This window comes from Tamandua tetradactyla, chromosome 16, assembly GCF_023851605.1.
Source record: "Tamandua tetradactyla isolate mTamTet1 chromosome 16, mTamTet1.pri, whole genome shotgun sequence".
Lineage (NCBI taxonomy): Eukaryota > Metazoa > Chordata > Mammalia > Pilosa > Myrmecophagidae > Tamandua > Tamandua tetradactyla.
Genome location: NC_135342.1, coordinates 64,519,600 through 64,540,386, shown reverse-complemented (window position 1 = coordinate 64,540,386; position 20,787 = coordinate 64,519,600). Strand labels below are relative to the sequence as shown.

The window sequence follows — 20,787 nt, the reverse complement described above, 5'->3', positions numbered from 1 at the left end:
TTTCTTTCAAGCAGGGGAAGTAATAGCCAACCCTCGAGAGAACTCTTTGCTTTGCCCTTTATATGTATATATGCATGCTTACGCATGTATGTGTGTATGTATATATATATATATATATTCCCTTTCTTTAAAAAAAAATTAAAATAGCATTTTTTTTTCTTTGGGATGGACAGGCTCCAGGAATTGATCCTGTGTCTCTGGCATGGCAGGTGAGAATTCTGCCACTGAGTAACCATTGCACTGCCCCAAAATAAGCATTTTATGAGGACAAATGATAATGGCTGACAGTTACATGCATCTGAAACAGGGATATACCTTGACGATTCAAACAATTTACCAATAAATTTTTGCATTTTTAAATGTAATTAAAATATTCGTTGCCCACCTCATTTTTGTACCCATATTCTGTACCCAAAGTAAAGTAAAAGGGAAAACATGCAACAACACTGGTGGTTTGGATACATGCTATGGTCTGCTTCCCTTTCAGTGTTGTGTGTTTATTTTTTAAATTTTTTTAGTTTGCTAAAGCTGCCAGAATTCAATACGCCAGAAATGGATCAGCTTTTATAAAGGGGTTTTATCAAGTTTCAAGTTAACAGTTCAAAGGCCTCAAAACTGTCCAAAGTAAGGCATACAGAGAAAGACAGCTTAACTCTGAAGAAATACTGATATCTATCACATGGAAAGGAACATGGTTGGTATCTGCTGGTTCTGTTGCTTCCAGCTCCTGATTCCAGAGACTTCCTCTCTAAGTGTCTGTGGGCCTTCACTTACCTTTGCAAGGGCAAAACTCTGGGTTGTCTTGCTTAGCATCTCATGGAAGGGGATATCTGCTGGGCTCTGCATCTCCAAACATCCATGTCTAGGCATCTGCTCTCTCTGTTGGCACTTAAAGCATCTCCAAATATCTACATCTATGTTGGCTCTAGTTCCTGTTTAGCTTCTGTTGGTTCTCTCAGCTCCTGGTGTCTCCTGGGGCTTCAAAATTTCCAAATGAATGTGTTTGTGTCTGCATCTGAGGTTTCTCCAAAATATTTTCCCTTTTAAAGGACTCAAGGAAACTAATCAAAACTACCTTGAATGGGTGGGGGTACAAAGGTCACACCCACAACTGGGTGTGTCACAGCTCCATGGAAACAACCTAATCAAGAGGTTCCCCCCTAAATAATAGGTCTGATCCCATGAGATTGGATCAAGATTGAAAGCACATGTTTTTTTCTGGGGCACATAATAGTTTCAAACCAGTACATTCTATCCTCTAGACCCCCAAAAAACATGTTCTTTCCAAATGCAAAATATATTCATTCCATCACAATATCACAAAAAGCCTTAAACCATTTTTGTAAGAATACAAATACTATATCAAGTAAAAAACAGTACACAATCTCATCAAAGCCAGTTTCAGGAATGGTCTATCCTAAGGCAAAAATTTTCCTCTGGCTGTTGGCCTTTGAAACTCAGAACAAATTATCTGCTTCCAATATAGAAGAGGGACAGTCATGGGATGCATGTTCCCATTGCCATAGGGAGAAATCAAAAGGAAAATGGGTCAATGGACCAAAACAGTTCAGAAAACCTGCAGGGCATACTCCATTGCAATTAAAGTCAGAGAGTCATTTATCATCACAGCTTTAGAAAGCACTGTCCCATCCTCTCTAAGGCCTTACACAGTGATCCTGTTCTCTCCAAACACTGGGATGAGGGTTGCAGCATTGGGCGGCAGTGGAGAAGCCACCTTTATCTTGCCTCCACCTTCTGCAAGTGTCAGGGCAACACCTGGACTCACTGCCTTCTCTGGGGTACACATTCAACCCCTCCAAAACAATGGGGCAGCAGTCAGGCTCCCCCTAATCCCTGGAAAATATGCTCCATCCTCTTCGAGGCCTGAGGTGGCAAAACTCTTCCTGAGCAATGAAGCAGGAGGCCCATCCTCTGCTTTCTGGGCAAACTCACCCTTTCCACATGGATGAGTGGGACTTTTCTCCTGGCCTAAGATTTCTTGGCTCCAGACTATCACTTCCATAGTTCTGCCATTGAAGCAATTTTTCCTTCAATTTGTCCTTTTTTTTTTTCTTGGAGTCCACACTGGCACTGGTTTATACAGATCTCATAAAAAATTGTTGGTTTTCCATGCAGCATATAGGGATCATAGCCATCAGACAATAGGACTTTCCACATATTCTTTCTGGATAACTCCATCTCCAATTCTGATTTTTTAAATGGCTGAGTAGTTCCATGTTTGGTTAAATCCTCAAATGGGGCCCTATTTTCTGGGGTTCCCTTTTTTGGAAGTCCAGAATTTTCCAGACAATCAATTTCTGTGTTCTTTGTACCCAAGACTTCAATTCTCAACTTATCTCTTTCTGTTGCATTTTACTATAGCTGCAAGAAGAAGCCAGGCTGCATTTTCCACATTTAGCTTGGAAATCTCTTCTGCTATGTATCCAAGTTCATCATTCTAAAATTCTGCCTTCATCCAACACCAGTACTTAATTTTGCCAAATTCTCTGCCACTCTAAAGCAAGGGTTGCCTTCCTTCTAGTCTGCAGTGACACATCCATCACTTTCATCTAAAACCTTATTGGAAGTATCTCTAGAGCCCACATTTCTACCAACAGTCCCTTAAAAGCAATTCAGGCCTTCTCTATCAAGCATATCACAATTCCTCCAGAACGTTTCCCTTATCCATGTAAAAAGCCATTCCAATATGCTTGGTATTTGCAAACCACAGAACCACACTTCTCTGCCACCAAAATATGCTCATGGAATTCTCTGGTCTTATTGTGTTCCCATCATCCAGAGGCAGCTGGGTTGGTAGAATAGTGGAATGGTCTTTTGAAAACACAATTACAGAGTCCATTAGGTGGCAATACCTTGTAGGGTGGGGACAATGCTCTATAAAAGGGTATGTATGTGCTGACTCAGCATCCACTCTATGGTGCTATTTCTCCCATAGCCAGGATTCATGGGCCAGGAATCAAAGGGTGGAAATAGGAATGGTACCACTCACTATCACTCCTAGTGATCCATTAGAAAGATTTTTACTTCTTATCCCTGAAACCTTAAGCTCTTGGTTCTGAAAGGAGGATTGTTTCTACCAGGAAACACAACAATTCCACTGAACTGGAAGTTAAGACTGCCACCTGGCACTTTGGGCTTTGGTGGAAATGGGAATGGTACCATTCACTATCACTCCTAGTGATCCATTAGAAAGTTTTTTACTTCTTATCCTTGAAACCTTAAGCTCTTGGTTCTGAAAGGAGGAGTGTTTCTACCAGGAAACACAACAATGATTTCAATACACTGGAAGTTAAGACTGCCACCTGCCACTTTGGGCTTCTCATACCTCTAAATCAACAGGCAAGAAGGGGATTACTATACTGGCTGGGGCAACTGATCCTGACAGGGAAAATAGAATTGTAATAACACAGTGGAAGTAAGGAAGAGTTTTCTTGGAATACAGGAGATCCCCTAGAGGAGCTCTTAATACTACCATGCTCTGTGATTAAGGCAATGGAAGATTGCAATAATCTAATCTGGGTAGGACTACCAATGGCCCAGACACTCTAGGAATGAAGGTTTGGGTCACCCCACCAAGCAAATAACCACAGCCAGGTGAAGTGCTTGCTGAGGGTAAAGGTAATATGGGATGGGTAGTAGAAGAAGGTAGTGATAAATATAAGCAATGATCACATGACCAGTTATAGAAATGAGGACTGCAGTGGTATGAATTTTTCATGCTTGTTTTGAATACATTTGTATTTGTACATAAAGCACATATCTTGTTTTTCTTCGTATCATATAACATAAGCTTTACTGTTCATGTTATACTATTTAAGTTACAGGATATCAAGTTTAAAAGTGACTGTCACCTTAGGACTTACACCCTATTCTGGAGAGATTCAGTGCATTTCCAGTTGTATGCAGGACAGTTGAGTATTGTTAGGTGAAACATATATCTGTTATGGTGCTCTATTTAGAGATTAAGTATGGTTTAAGGTGATTTGTATAGCTCCCAAGTTGACAAGGGGTAGATTGTGATGGTTAGGTTTAGGTGTCAACTTGGCCAGGTGATTATACCCAGTTGTCTGGTCAGAGAAGCCCTGGCCTAACGATTACTGCAAGGATATTTCACGGCTTGTTGATAAACCAGAAGGCTGGTTTATTAAATTATCAATCAGTTGATTGCATCTGTGGTTTATTACACCTATGATCAACAAGGGTGTCTTCAACAAACAAGAGGATCCAATCAGTTGGTTTTGATCCAATCAGTTGAAGACTTCTAAGGGAGAGATTCTTTCTGAATTTCACTGCTTCAGCCAGCCAGTCTCTCCTGTGGATTTCATCAAGTCCCTTCATCAAAGTTGGCAGCCTCACGGCTTGCCCTATGGATTTTGGACACTTGCATCACCATGTTTGCAAATCTCAAATTTACCAGTATCTCCTGTTGATTATTTTTCTCTAGAGAACTATGTGTAATCACATGCATATACAAAGGATAATATAATTCACGTATAGCACTCAAAGGAAGGAACCAAGTCTTAAATTTTTATTTATAGCCACACATGAAACAATACTTTAAATTGCTACATGTAGTAATTATAGGCAGTTAATTATTATAACTCTAGTTAAAGATTACACTAACCAAGAAGGTTTGCAGGTTAATTGAAACTTGTGTAATAAAGATGGGGTATTAAAGTACTCAAGTCAGGACTCTGCAACAGTATATGGCTTCTGTGTGGTAAAAAGTTAGAAACTGCAAACCTGTTATCAGGGGCTTCTGAAGTCAAAGCTTTCTGTACAAGATGCACACATACATGTACACATGTGCACACACATATACACACATAAAGACCGCCAGTCCTAATTTATAAGCAGATGAAAAGGCCACTCACAATTATATGAATACAATGGAGAGAATAACTGACAAGAGAGATGTTTATAAATAAAGACATGGAAAGCTTAAAATGTAAAATTGTCATCATATTGAAAGGAAGACAGTCGGAGCTCATCCCTATTCTGTTGAATGGTATCATATGGGGCGAGCAGCATCCCAAGCTGTTGTCTTCCTCCTTTCACCATTATGCATCCCAGGACCTAATGGAAATTTACTGCTAGGGAGGAGAAAAGGAGAGAGGGAGGGGGTCACTGGTATATGTTTTACATAATGTTCATCTTAGGGCACAGACCCACCGCAGGAAGGATGCAGATTCCATTTAACCCATAGTCCTCTAAGCCAGTTTTTGGTGTGTTTCTGTGTGTGTGTGTATGTGTGTATGTGTAAGTATGTTTCAAAATTAATGTTCATTTGGTGATTTAGAGAGTTTTCTCTACTTAAAAACATACAAATTAGTAATTATGATCTGCATCATCAAAACTGTGAGAGTCCATCATACCACTGAATCTTTTGAAATGCAATGTTTTCATTTATTTCTCAAGCCCGCAACAGGGAACTGCAGTTTCCTTTACCCTCTAAGCTGTAATAGATCCATTAAGCAAGTGTGGATCTGGGGCCATAATCTAAGAGCGCAAATTATTTACCTGATTTAGATTCATTACAGTCAGGCATGTCGTCTGCATTTCACCATCTTTTTAAAATGGAGAACTTGCCCTGAAAGAATATTATGTAAATCTTTCTGTCACAGATTATTGCCTCTATACATGACTTCCACAACGCGCATCTGCTTTCTGTGCAAGCTTATTACATACACATACACAGTTTCCAATTTTTAACCTCTAGCCCCTCCCATTCTCCTCTTTCCTCCAACACTCATTATGGGAAAATCACCTCAAACAGGACACTACTGGTTTTCTTCCATTCAATTTACATAATTGCTGTTTTGTTGCCTTTTTTATGTGGAAATTTTGATCCCCAAAGGAGAGTGTGGTGTTTAAATGGCAAAATGGAGTTAGACTTGGGGTTATTAATGGAGGGGGACTCCTACCAATGCATTGGGAGGCAGTTTGAGCTCACCAGCATGCAAGTCACCCATGATAGTAATGACCCATGGTAAAAAATATGTAGGTCAATGATGCTAAGGTTCTGAGAATCATGAAAATACCTGGTTTAGTTCTGATGCCTCATGAATCTTCAGTACATCCCTGTGCTAAATTTGTAATGAACTGATTCAACTTTTCATTAATAATTATAATTAACAGCAACATTATTTGTATATAGATGGATAAAAACTACTCTTGAAAGAAGTTATGCTTCATAACTTCCATGTTTGTATTCTCTTTTCTGCAATTTCCATATTAGTATGATGAAAGAAATAAAGATGCCTAAGATACACTCATGCATTTTAACAATGAAACATATATATAGAATTATGTACTATATACATAAACATATATTAAAGTATATGTGTGTGTGTGTGTGTGTGTGTGTGTGTGTGTGTGTAAAGTTACTTGGAAGAAAAATTATAAGGTAGTCCTGTAACTTCCAACCAGATTAAGATGCAGAACTTTGCTAGCCCCTCAGACACCAAATCCCCCAATGTCATTCTGTCTCACTCCACTCCTGCAATTATTTTCCTCTCACAACCCTATAAAATGTGCCCACTTTCTGATTTTTCACATAGTCTCCTACTGAGCTAGTCATTCCCTTGTGTTTTGATTGTAGCTTTTCTATATATTGTATCTGTATTTTAATTCCAAGAAGCTATTATTTCATTTTCCCTGTTTTTAAATTTTATACTAGCAGAATACTTCAGTGCTTACTTCATTTGCTCACCATTATAGGAATCACCCATTTTTTAATGCAACGATGGTTCATTCATTTCCATTGCTGTATAAGAACATACCAGTCTTGATCCATTTCTACTGCTGACAGACAACTGTGTTGTTTCAGTTTTGAGACTATTATAACCATGCTAATGTAAACATTCATGATTATGTCTCCAGGTACTCATGAGAAAGATTTTCTCTAGAGCATATATAGAGAGGAGTGGAAATGCTGTGTCTTAGTGTATGAGTGGGATTAGCTTTACAATGTTTAATGCCAGCTCTTATCCAATATGATGTTTCAGTTTATACCCCAATCAGCAAAGTTCCCAACACTAATCTTTGTAACTTCAAATTTTTTTGATAATGTGATAGGTGTGTTTAGGGTTTCAGTCTGCAGTCCCCTGATTACCACTGGGGTTAAGCTTTTTTCATAAGTTGACTGGTCAATTGGGTTGAGTCTTTTGTGAAGGGTCCATATCTATCATCCATTTTCCATTGGGTTTATCTTTTTCACTGATTTGCCAGAATTCTTTATATATTCTGGATACTACTCCTTTAATGGTGATATGTGTTGCAAATATCTTTCCCCATGACATGATTTTTCTTATTATCTTTATGGTGTCTTTTGATTTTGATAAACAAAAATTGTTAGTTTTAATGATTAGTTATAAATTAGTTTTATAACTAATGATTAAATTTCACCATCTTTTTAAAATGGAGAACTTGCCCTGAAAGAATATTATGTAAATCTATGTATAGAGGCAATAATCTGTGACAGAAAGATTTACATAATATTCTTTCAGGGCAAGTTCTCCATTTTAAAAAGATGGTGAAATTTAATCATTAGTTATAAAATAGTTTTATAAAACTATTTATACTAGTTTTCCTTTATGGGGAGCCTTTTGTGCTTAAAGAAACTTTCCCTGCTCCTGTGATCTTGAAGATAATCTCCCAAATTAACTTCTAAAAATTACTGTTTCAACTATGATATCTTTAAGTTTTTATTCTACCTGGAATTGATTATTTTTGTACGTTGTGAGATAGAGGTCTAACTGCATTTATTTTTCTATGCAGATAACCAATTGTTCCAACAATACTCACTGAAAAGTTCCTCTTTTTCCAATAACACCACTTCTGGTATATATCAAACATAAATATATAGATTGTCCTATTTTCAGTCTTCCTATTCTGTTTCTTTGGCTTATTTATCCTGGCACCAAATCTATACTGTCTCAATGGGGCCTAATATCTGGTAAAGATGTCCTTAACCACATTCTTCTAGGGTTTTGGTATTATGGAAACCCTTGAATTTCCATACACCTTTCTCTTTTTTTAAGTTAGGATCTTTGATTGAGAGCATACTGAAGCTTTAGATCAATTTGGGGAAAAGGTGTGGCCTATGAACATGCTGTATCTCTCCATTTATTTAGGTTCTCTTTAATTTCTTTCAATAAACTATTATAGTCTTCAGATTATAAGCTTTATACATCTTCAGCTAGATTTATTAACAGGTCCTTCATATTTTTTATACTATTATAAATGGTATCTATTTTTAAATTTTATTTTCTGTTTGTTGCTATTATATAGAAATATAGTTTATTTTTCCACAATGATTTTGTTTCTAGCAATCTTGTGATATTTTTACTAATTTCAATACTTTGTCAATTGATTATTTGGGATTTTCTATGTTCACAATCATATAATCTGTGGAGAATGACAATTTTATTAGTTCTTTTACAATCCTATACCTTGCTTTGATTTTTTTTCCTGCTTAGCTGCATTGGCTACGACCTCCAGTGCAATGAGTTGAATAGACATTATGACAGTCTATTCAAAAACAAAGGAATGTAATCGATATTATTTTTCCTGATCTTAAAGGGAAAGGTTTTTATTGTTTGTTTAAGATACATTCTAACCATTAACATTAACCTACATCATTAAGTTTTCCATTTTCTAAACACCTATTCAAGGGCAAACCACTGGCAATTTTTAATTGACCATAGATACTTTTTTTAAATAAACAAATAAGGATGAATAAGTACATTTTTAAAGGCCCACTTTCTTAAATATAAAACACTATCCATTTTTTTCTGAGATCATTTATTTTTTTCTTACTAAGCTGTTCTCTCTGATGAAATGATTGTGATAACTGATACAAATTTTCCCCATTTTTAACATGCCCCCTTAGTAAAATTATGCTCATTCCCCAATTTTTTCCATATTCAATAAAATCAAAATGTCTAGGAAATGCTAATTCAGAGTAATTTAAATTTGTTGGAGTATCTAAGCAAATATATCTCTTTCTAAATTTGGCCTATTCAGGCAGTTTTTCTAGGAGAGAATAAATAGAAATAGCATCTATTTTAGTTTCTGAACTACTAAAACAAATATCATACCATAGGTTGGTTTTAACAACAGAAATTTACTGGCTCATGATTTCAGAGTCTAAAAGGCTTGCTTCTTTCCATCTGGCCAGAAATCTTTGGGTTCCTTTGCTTTCCCATCTCATGGTTTGGCACCGTCTTCTCCTTTCTCTCAGGCTTCTGCTGACTTCTAGCTACTGGCTTCTTCCATGTTTTCTTTGCTTGTGACCAATTGTGTTTTCTTAGAAGGACTTCAGCCATATTAAATTAAAGGCCCACCCTCATTCAGAGTGGGCACACCCTAACTAATAATCTTTTCAGAGGTCCTCAGAGGTCCTATTTACAAATGGGTTCTTACCCATAGGAGCAGAAGTCAGAAAACCTGACATGCTTTTTGTGGGAGACATGGTTCAATCCCCAACAGCATCCAAACATCCTTCCCTTGCAAGGCAGAAAACTGTTTCAAGCTGAAATACTTTTTTTTTTTTCAGTCTCTACCATTCCCACAGAGATTTCAAGAGTTTGAGGGTTGAGTTTCAACCACAGTTCAGGTTCAAGGTGTTTCATACTTCCTCTCATCTTAGAAGGTTCTGCCTAGTAGAAAGTTTCTATGTATTTTAGCTTAGCCTTGAGATTTAAAAATAATGGAAATATTGCCTTTTCTCCAAGGAGCAATTCCTGTAACACAGCACTAACTCTGTTTCACCCAAGTCAAATCAGATAAAAGAAGTGCTCAGGAATTTCATACAGGGGATAGGTTACATGGTTACTGAAAAGAGTGAGAGAGTAAGAAGGTATTGAGGTAACCCAGAGCCTAGTAACCAGTCACAGAAAGCTAATATCACCCCTAGGGCAGGTAAATGGAGGAGATTATATTCTCAGAGTTCAGAACTGCATAAGAAGGGACGAACTGTTGGGACTGTGAAGGGAGAACCTCATGACTGATGCTTGGACTGCCCATGGTTGACTATGGTGCTAGGATCAAGGAAAAAGTTCTAGAGTGTGGGGGCTAGAATTGCCAAAAAATAATGCTATATTCTATAGTTGCCCACTGTTACTGGAAAAATATCACTGGAAGATGGAAGTGGGGAAAAAAGGTAATTTCTCCCTGTATTCTGCTTCCCAGTCACTCCCCAGTTCCCTCAATTGACAAAACTATAATCCATTGACAGGAGAATTTGGGAGAAGTCAGTTAACAAGAAGACCTGGCACTTGTTCCATACATAACAAAAGAACACAGAAGAGTGAGAACAAGAGCTCAAAGCCAGTTAGCAAATGACTGACATAGTTGCAATGTGTTTTTTGGTTTTTTTTGAAACTTATAATTTGAAGTATTTATACAGTCACAGGAAGTTGCAATAGTAGTACAGAGAAGCCCCATGTACAATTCATCCAGTTTCCCCCGATTACATCTTACTTAATTATAGTAAAATAGTCAAAAATTGGGTGGGCCATGGTGGCTCAGTGGCAGAGTTCTCGCCTGCCATGCCAGACACCTGGGTTTGATTCCCAGTGCCTACCCATGCAGAAATAAATAAATTAATTTAATTAAATAGTCATAAATTTGCTGTGAGTACATGTGTATAATTCTATGCCATATTATCACATGTATAAATTCAAGTAACCACCACAGCAGTCAAGACACAGAATTATTCCATTATTACAAAGATCTCTCTCATCCTACCCTCTTTGTAGTCAACCCTCTGTTCCTCCCTCACCATCACTAAACACTGGCAACTACTAATCCATTTCCATCTCTATAATTTTTTCATTTCAACAATTTTATATAAATGGAATTATATAGTATGTGACTTTTTGATACTGGCTTTTTTCACTCAGCATAATGTCCTTCAGATCCATCCAATTGGTGTGCATTAGTATTTTGTTCTTTCTTATTGCTGAGTAGTTTTCCACTGTATAGATGTGCCACAGTTTGTTTAGCCATTCAGCTACTAAGGAGATATTTTGGTTCTTTCAAGGTTGGGACTACTATAAATAAAACTACTCTGAACAATCATGTACAGATATTTGTGTGGATATGAATTTTCATTTCTCTGGGGAAAATGTCTAAAAGTGCAATTGCTACATTGTGAGGTAAGAAACTGCCAAGATGTTTGGTTCTTAGAAACTGCCAAGCTGTTTTCCAGAATGGCAGTACCTCTTCACCTTCCCACCAGCAATCCAGTTTCTCTGTGCCCTCACCAGTTCTAATAAGTTCTAATAAGTATGAAGTGCAATCTCATTGTGGACTTAATTTTTACTCTCCTAATAGCTAACAACAACAAACATCTTTTCATGTGCTTATTTTCCAACCAGGTGCTTTCTTCAGTGAAATATTTCTTCAGGTCTTTCCCTCATTTTCTGATTGGGTTTTTTTCTTCTTCCTGCTGAATTCTGAGCATTCTTTATATATCCTAGATACAAATCTTTTGTCAGATATGGGGTTGAAAAATATTTTTTCCCAGTCTTTAGGTTGTCCTTTCATCCTCTTACTAGTGTCTTTAAAAAAAATTTTTTTTATTGAGATACCTTCATGTACCATACAGTCCATCCAAAGCATACAATCAATGGCTCACAATATCATCACAGTTGTGTATTCATCAATATAATCATTTTCAGATATTTGTACCACTTCAGAAAAAAAAATAAAAAGAAAAATGAAAAACCCCATCCACCCCATACCTCTTAACCCTCCCTCACATTGAACACTAGATTGCAACCTACCCAATTTGTTTTTACCCCTTATTCCCACCTCATTATTTATTTTTTTGTCTTTATTTTTTTACTCATCTGTCCATACCCTGGATAAAGGGAGCATCAGCCACAAGGTTTTCACAATCACACGATCATACTGTAAAAGCCATATAGTTATAAAATTATCTTTAAGAATCAAGGCTATGGATTACAGTTCAACAGTTCCACATGTTTCCTTTTAACTATTTTAATACACTAAAAAGTAAAAAGGGATATTTAAATAACATATAAGGATAAACTCCAGAATAACCTCTCCACTTTATTTGAACTTTCTCAGCCACTGAAACGTTATCTTATTTCTCTCTTCCCCCTTTAGGTCACGAAGGCATTCTTAATCGTGATACCAGGTCCCAGCTCATCCCTGGGAGTCATGTCACACATTACCAGGGAGATTTACATCCTCGGGAGTCATGTCCCATGTATGGGGGAGAGCAGTGAGTTCACCTTCTGAGTTGGCTTAGAGAGAAAGGCCACACCTGAGCAACAAAAGAGGTTCTTTGGGGGTGAATTTTAGGCATGTTTATAAGTAGGCTTAGCTTTCTTTGCAGAAATAAGTTTCATAAGGGCGAGCCCCAAGATCAAGAGCTCAGCCTATTAAATTGGTTGTCCCCAGTGCTTGTAAGAATGTCAGGAATTATCCGGGTGGGAAAGTTTAATATTTCCTCCTTTCTCTCCAGTTCCTCGAGGGAATTTTGCAAATACTTTTTTATTCTCTGCCCAAATTACTCTGGGATGTACTGGGCATCACACTAACCTGTACAAACCAACAAGATCTCACTCCGTTTTCAAGATTCCATGTAATTATGGTGTTCAAATAAACTGATCATACACGTTAAAGAATGTGTACAGAAAATACAAATTCTGCACTAAATAGACATCTCTTTCTTTGTTCTCATTCAGAGGCTGAAGTTTTAAAATATAGACCATATCATCCTCTTAAGTAGTGTCTTTTGCAAAGAAAAATTTAATCTGGTAAGCCCCAATCTTTTTCCTTTGTGGATCATACTTTGAATGACAGGTCTAAAAACTTTTCACCAAGACCTAGGTCATGAAGATTTTAGGTCCTATGTTATCTTTGATAGTTTTACAATTTAAATTTAAATCTGTAATCCATTTTAAGTTGATTTTTGTAAAGTGTGAGAAGAGTATGTGGAGGTTCTTTTTTTTTTTTCTTTGTCTCTGAATATCCAATTGTTCCTGCGTCATTTGTTGAAAAGACTATCCTTCCACTGAGCCATCTTTCATCTTTGTAAGATAAAGTTGGTTATACTTGTGTAGGTGTATTTCTGGTTACTTTATATTGCTTCATTAATCCAAGGATACGTCAAGTATTTCATTTTTTAGTGATTGTAAATGGTATTGTAGTTTTAATTTTAATTTCTCTGTGTTCTTTGTTAGTATATAAAAATACAGTTCTCCTTGTATGTTGATACTACATCCTGAGATCTTACTAAACTATCTAATTCATTCTGAGTTTTTTAAAAATTAGATTCCTTGAGATTTTCTACATAGGCAATTATGGTATCTGTAAATAGGGAGTTTTATTTCTTCCTTTCTCATCTTTAAACCTTTTATTTAGATTTCTTGACTTAACACCATATAATACTCAGCATATTGCTGAATAGCATTCATAACAGTGGGCATCTTTGCCTTGCTTCTGATTTTAGGGGGAAAATATTCAATCTTTCACCGTTTGTGATAGTGGGCATCCTTGCCTTGCTTCTGATTTTAGGGGGAAAATAGTCAATCTTTCACCGTTAAGTATGACGTGGGCTATAAGTATTTTATAGTGTTCTTTATCAAGCTGAGGAAATTCCCCTCTCTTACTAGTTTGCTGAGAATTTTCATCATGAGTGGGCGTTGCATTTGGTCAAATGCTATTTCTGTATTGACTGATATAATCAGGTGATTTTTCTTCTTTAATGTGTTAGTATGATAGATTGGATTTCTTTTTGAATATTGAATCAGCCATAAACTGTCAGAATTAACCCCATTTGGTTGTGATATATAATTCTTTTTATATAGTGATGAATTCTATTTCCTGATATTTTGTTAGGGATTTTTATATTGATATTCATGAGGGATATTGGTCTGGTGTTTTCTTTTTTTGTATTGACTGTCTTATTTTGGTACAAAAGTGTCATAGAATGAGTTGATAAGTGTTTCTTCTTCTACCTTCTGAGGAAAAGATTTGTAGACTTGGTATTAGTTCTTCTTTAAACATTTGGTAGAACATTCAGGTGAAACCATCAGGGTCTGGATATTTCTTCTTCAGGAGGTTTTACATTATAAATTTAATTTCCTTAACAGTTATAAGGCTATTTAAGTGATCTATTTCATAGGGGGTGAATTTTAGTAGTTAGTACTTTTTGAGAAATCGATATTTACACCTAGTTTTCAAATTCATATGTGTAGAATTGTTCATACTATTTTCTTAATTCATTTTTTTTCTCTCTGTTCCTTTTTCAGGCTTGCTAGAGGTTTGTCAACTTTACTGATCTGCTCAAAGAGCCAAATTTTTAAATTGAGTTTCTATATGGTTTTAGTATTTATTTTTTTATTTTACTGGTGTCCTCAAAATCTTTATTATTTCCTGTTTTCTACTGGCTTTCAGTTTATTTTGTTCTTCTTTTTCTAGTTAACAGGTAGAAGCTTACAGTACTGATTTAAGATTTTTTTCTCTTTTCTAACATAAGCATTTAATATTATACATTCTCCTCTCAGCAATGCTTTAGCTGTGTCCTACAAGTTGTGATATATCATACATTTATTTCAATACAATAATACAATAGTATAATTTTAATTTCCCCTGAGACTTTCTTTTTAACACATCAATTATTTAGAAATGTATTTGGAAATTTTCTTGTTATCTATTTATTTGTAGTTTTATTCCATTGCAGTAAAAAATATACTTTATATGATTTGTTTCTCATTTGTTGAAATTTGTCTTGTGGCCCAAGATACAGTATATGTTGCATGGTGCTTGATAAAAATATGAATTCTGCTGGTTTGAGAGGCTATAATGTCAATTAAATCCTATTACTTGATGGTGTTTTTGAGTTCATTTATATTCTTGATGATTTTTGGTTAGTTGTTCTATTAATTATTGAGGGAGGGTGTTGAAGTCTTCAACTATAATTGTGGATTTCTTTTTTTCTCTCAGTTTTATTAGCTTTTGCTTCACACATTTTGCAGCTGTGTGTTTGGTACACACACATTTGGAATTACTATGTCTTCTTGGTGGATTGACCATTTTATCATTATGTAATGTGTCTACTACCTGTCGCTGATAATTTTTATTGTTTTAAAGTCTATTTTATCTGATCTTAATTTATCTATTCCTGCTTTCTTTTGATTAATGTTTGTATGATATATCTTTTTCTATTTTTTTTACTTTCAATCTATCTATAACATATTTGAAGTGAATTTCTTTTAAACAGCATATAATTGGGTAGTTTTTGTATCCACTCTGCCAATCCCTATCTTTTAATTGGTTTATATAGCTTTTCACATTTAATGTAATTGTTGATATGAGGGTGTTATTTCATTATTTGTTTTGTTTGTTCCTGCTTTTTGTTTCTCAATTTTCTTTATCTGCCTTCCTGTGGGTTGTTTGAATAGTTTTTAGAATTTAATTTTGATTTTTTAGTGATTCATTTGAGTATGTCTTTGTATAGTTTTTTTAGTATATGTTTCAGGTATTAAATTATATGTACACATATCACAGTCTATTTGATATCTACATCTTACTAGCCCAAGTGAAATACAGAACCATACCTCCCCCTTTATCTTCCTCATTTATAAAAGAACTATTATCTGTACATATATTGAGAAATATATTTGGCACTGGAATTTTTTTTCTATAATCAAATAGAATTTAGGAAACTCAACATAAAAAGGAAATTCCATTGTATTTATGTAAATGTTCTTCACTAGCCATTATTCTTTATTCTTTCCTAGTGTTTCATGATTTGTTTTATCATTTGCTTTCTGTTTATAAAAACTTCATTTGGCCATCTTTTAGAATAGGTCTGTTGGCAAACAATTCTCTTTTTTTTATCTGTGAATTTCCTGATTTCCCCTTCATGCCTAAAAGATATTTTTACTGGAAATACAACTCTGGGGTAGCCATTCTTTTCTTTCATAATGTGGAAAAGGCTGTGCCACTTTCTTCTCTCCATTGTTTCTGATGAAAAATCCTATGTAATTCAACTTCTTTTTTCCATGTAAATAATTTCTTGTTTCTCTCTAGCCACTCTCAACATTTTTTGTTGTTAGTTTTCAAGTTTGAAATTATATTCCTTGATGTGGATTTCTTTGGGTTTATCCCATCCAGGGTTCACTCCATTTCTTGAATCTGCAGTTTTTTTATTGGGGGGGGGTATTTTGCTAAATTTGGGGGTTTTCAGCCATTATTTCTTTGGATACTTTTTCAGCTCTATTCACTTTCTCATCTCCTTCTGAAACTCTAATAACCTTAATGTTAGATCTTTTGTTATAGTCCCACATAGCCTTGTGGCTTCATTCATTTTTTTTTAGTCTTTTATCTCTGATGTTCAGGTTGAGTAATTTTATAGTGCTGTATTTTGAAGTTCACTGATTTTTTTTCTCTGTCCTCTCAATTTTGTTGTTGAGCACCCACACACCCATTGGTTTATTTCCATTATTTATATTTTTTAATCTACAATTTCTATTTTATTCTTCTTTATATCTTTTATTTCTGTGCTGAGTTTTTCAGTTGTTTTAAGTATGTTCTTCATTCTTCACTGAAGCATTTTTATGATCCTTATCAGATAATCTAACATCTGTGTCATCTCAGTGGTGATGTCTATTGATTGTCTTTTCTCATATAAATTGAGATTTTCCTGGTTTGGTATGTGAGCAATTTTTAATTGACATCTAGATATTCTGTATATTGTGTTATCAGTATTCTGATTCAATAGGCCTCCAGTGACACTGCTCTACCAGGGGAAAATATGACACCACCTCTTTTATAAAAGTTTGGTCCTCTACTCAACTTTTACTGACACGCAGAGAGGAGCACTTCTTCTTACCACTGGATGGGAGACTTCCACTGATAACATCCAGGCTTGGAGGGGCATGGGGCATGTCATTACCTCTTCCTTCATATCTACCTCTCATACCATGGATGCGTGGCCTTGTTACCACTTAGCATTGGTGAAAGTCCTGACTCTACACTCAGCCTACTGTGATACCACCACAGTGGGGAATGGTAGGGGTGCCTCACTATTGCTGTGAAGGGCTATAAGTCCAGGCTTCCCACCTTGTCTTCAATGATGGCATGGAAGGGTTGTGGACACTTGTTATAGCCTAACAAGGGTGAAAGTCTAAGGTCTCCATTCACCTTTGCTGGTGGAAGTTGAGGTAGAATCTTAATATTTTGTGATGTTTGGATACAGTAGAGAGGTTCAGTCTAAAAGTTTTCTGTCTTACTAGGGTTCTCATTTCCTGGTCCTCTGGCTAGAGGAGAAGCAGTCTTTTCTTAGATCCTTTTATTCTGTGCTCATTGGCATTTTCAGATCTTCAGCTTCTCCAGTACCTAGACTGGGGCATATGAGGCAAAACAAAAATATGGAAACTCCTCTCCATGTCATTCCTTGGATTCCAAGTTCCCTTGCTGGTCTACCTTCTTTTCTCTAGCTTTTAGAGTCTACTTGTGCTTGTTTTAAATATAATGTCCAGGGCTTTTAGACATACTAGTAGATGAAATAGATTAAAGTATGTCTACTTAATTCTGCCTGAGAACAGAATTATATATACATAAAGGCTGTGCATTGATCAATTATAAAGAAAGCTAGAAAATAAAATTTATCAATTTAGGTTTGTTATGCTTAGATGTCTAAATGAAGAAAATGCAAACACAATATCAAAAATCTTATTAATCCTCACCACCTTTTGTTTCTCTAAACAATATAATCTAGTAAGTATGTATCATTCATCTATGTCATACCTCAACCTACTCAATTTTTTTTTATATGCTATATGGTGAGGTCATATTTTATTCTTTCTCCATGCGAATATCCCATTATTGCAGCACTATTTGTTGACTTTTTGTTTGTTTGTTTTGCTTGTTTGCTTGTTTTTGGGAAGTGCATGGACAAGGAACTGAATTTGGGTCTTCCGCATGGCAGGTGAGAATTCTACCGAAAGATCACATTTAAATCTTAAAAAGCTTTCTCTAACTTCTCTGGTAAGAATTCATCTTGTTACACACACATACACACATATACACACGCACACACACACATGCACTGCAGCAAATATTAAACTTAATGGTGAAACACTGAAGGCATTTCCTGAATATGAGGTACAAGGAAAGGATACCCACTATCACCACTTCCATTTACCATTATATTGAAGGTCCTAGTTAGTACAGCAAGAAAATTAAATGAATTAAAAGTTACAGAATCAGAAAGAAACAAAATTATCATTATTTGCAAAATATGATTATGTACAGAAAAATTCTAAAAAAATTTAGAGATAAAACACTTGAATCAAAAGATAAAAGCCATATATTTCATTTACATTAATAACAATCAGTTTTTAAAAGCAATATTAAAAAAGAAATCATGACTTCTACTTCTAACATTATGACTGTCTAAAGTCCTGAATAACCTTCATACTTTAGAACAACTATATTCCGAATGGGCACATTCCTAAGTCCTCACAAGTCATAGTGGAGTTCAAGGATCCAGAACCCCACACTTCCTGCCAAAACCTTTCACTGAGGTCAAAGCAACAGATGGTGAGGCAGTTCAGCATGTAAGCATTATAAGAAATGCCAGTTGAAGCACAAGATACTGAAACTAGGGCCAGCAGGGAAATGAGAAAGTTGAATCTAGAACTTCTGCACTGAACCAAGAAACCCAAGATTGGGGTCAGACTGGGACATCTCTTGGCTACAGAAAGAACGACCTCTTTTCTGAAGAAGAGCATCCACAAATTAGATCTGTAAGACTCTAACTGATTCAGAACAGGAAGTGAGGCTCATAATCACTGATCAACAAGCACATTAGAAGGCAGAAAAAACAAATAAGAGAATTAGACCTGTAAGGAATGCTAACACTGGGAATTTCAGATACATAATAGAGAAGAACATCTATGGTCAAAATGGGTAAAGAAATAAAAGCATTGTCACATTGATAAGGAAGTAGCAAGAGAGTATTAGGAACTAGCAGATAAATTTGAAAGGAAAACAAACAACTCTTGACATTAATAGTACATTCATTAAGACTGAAGAATTAATGAAATGGAAAATACATATGAAGAAATTATCAAGAATTCAAAGACAAGGAAATGGAGAATGTAAAAGAGTTGTTAAAGGTATACAACATAGAATAAAATAGGTATAAAATATGTCTAAATGAATACCATTTCTGTATGTTACCAATGAGTAATTTGAAATACATATTTAAAAGGAATATCATTTACAATAGTATCAAAAACAGTAAATACGCCTGGCTAAATTTGATAAAAGATGTGTAACACCTGTACACTGAAAGCTATAAAATATTGCTGAGGGAAATTATATAAGATCCAAATAAATGGAGATATATACTGTGTCCAAGGATTAGAAGACAATTTTAAGATGTCAATTTTCCCAAAATTGATCTATAGATTCAATACCCAATCAAAATCCCAGCAAGTTTTTTTATAGAAATTGGCAGGTTGATTCTAAAATCTCTATAGAAAAGCAAACATCCTAGAATACTCAAAAAATGTTTACAAAAGGAACAAAGGTGGAAGACACATACCACCTGATCTCAAGACTTACTATAAAACTACAAAAAGCCATATTATGTGTTATTGACATAAGGATAGATATGTAGATCAAGCAGATAGTACAGAGTACCTGAAATATGTCAATTTTTAATGTTTTTATTGAGATATCTTCACACACCACAAAGTCCATCCAAAGTATACAATCAATGGTTCACATATCATCACATATTTGTGCATTCATCATAATGATCATTTTTAGAACATTTGCATCACCCCAGAAAAAGAAATAAAAAGACAGAAGAAAAAAACCCCACACATCATATACCCCTTGCCCTTCCCTCTCATTGACCACTAGTATTGTAATCTACCCCAATTTTTCTAACCCCTTATCCCTCTATTATTTATTTATTTTTAATCCTTATTTTTTCAGTCATCCGTTCATACCCTGGTAAAGGGAGCACCAGGCACACTGTTTTCACAATCACATGGTCACATTATAAAAGCTATATAGTTATACAATCATCCTCAAGAATCAAGGCTACTGGAATACAGTTCAACAGTTTCAGGTACATCCCTCTAGCCACTCCAATATACCAAAAACTAAAAAGGGATATCTAAATAATGTATAAGAATAACCTCCAGGACAATCTCGCAACTCTGTTTGAAATCTCTCAGCCACTAAAACTTTGTCTCATTTCCCTCTTCCTCATTTTGGCCAAGAATGCTTTCTTAACCCCGTGATGCCAGATCCTCGTTTATCCCAGGAATCATGTCCCACATTGCCAGGAAATTTCATCTCTGGGAATCATGTCCCATGTAGGGAGGAGGACAGTGACTTCACCTGCCAAGTTGGTTTAGAAAGAGAGGCCACATCTAAGCCACAAAAGAGGTTCTCTGGAGGCATAATTATCAGTAGACTTAGCTTCTTCTTTGCAGGAATAAGTTTCATAGGGGCAGGTCCCAAGATCAAGGGCTCAGCCTATTGAATTGGTGGTCCCCAACCAATTCAATCAGGAATTCCCCAGAAAGGAAGTTAAATATTTTCTCCTTTCTCCCTAGTCACCTAAGGGGACTTTGCAAATACTTTTTCATTCTCTGCCCAAATTACACTGGAATGTATTGGGGCATCACACTAACCTGTACAAATCAACAAGGTCTCACTTCCTATTCAAGATTCCATGTAATTACGGTGTTCGAATAA

At 35.6% G+C, this 20,787-nt stretch overlaps 1 protein-coding gene across 1 annotated transcript in view; it reads right to left on the bottom strand.

Annotated features, from left to right (window-relative positions):
- The window catches only part of ZFHX3 (zinc finger homeobox 3), a 1,060,470-nt gene extending 1,054,859 nt beyond the window's left edge, over positions 1–5,611 (bottom strand). The window contains exon 1 of the mRNA XM_077132887.1: positions 5,542–5,611. The gene's annotated coding sequence lies outside the window, so the exon portion shown is untranslated. The remainder of the gene's footprint in view (positions 1–5,541) is intronic.
- Positions 5,612–20,787: the final 15,176 nt, after the last annotated feature.